The following is a 351-nucleotide window of genomic DNA, read 5'->3' as shown; positions in this document are numbered from 1 at the left end:
TCACTGTCAATCTTTAGACAATTGTACATCAGCAAAAATGGTCATTCTTTACCTCCCCCAAAAAAGAAAGGATATCACCAATTCTTTTGAGGTACCGAAGTTGGCTGTACGGATGCTACCAGTGAAACTCAAATAAACCTCTTTGGACTGCTCGGTGACCATAACAAAAAAAAAACAAAAACAAAAAACAGCACAAAAGTTGTTCCGCAACATTAATCCAATTTGTGTCTTCCTCTTGCCATTTTCTGTGCTTGTGTGCAGCATATATCTTTCTCCTTTTCATGTAGTACTGATGCATGCAGTATTACTGCTATTCCTCCCCCCCCCCCCCCCAACAAAACCACCCCGACG

The sequence above is a fragment of the Hippocampus comes genome, unplaced genomic scaffold, assembly GCF_001891065.2.
Source record: "Hippocampus comes isolate QL1 unplaced genomic scaffold, H_comes_QL1_v1.1 scaffold122, whole genome shotgun sequence".
NCBI lineage: Eukaryota > Metazoa > Chordata > Actinopteri > Syngnathiformes > Syngnathidae > Hippocampus > Hippocampus comes.
The sequence above is the reverse complement of the archived record's forward strand: the minus strand, read 5'-3'. Positions refer to the sequence as shown.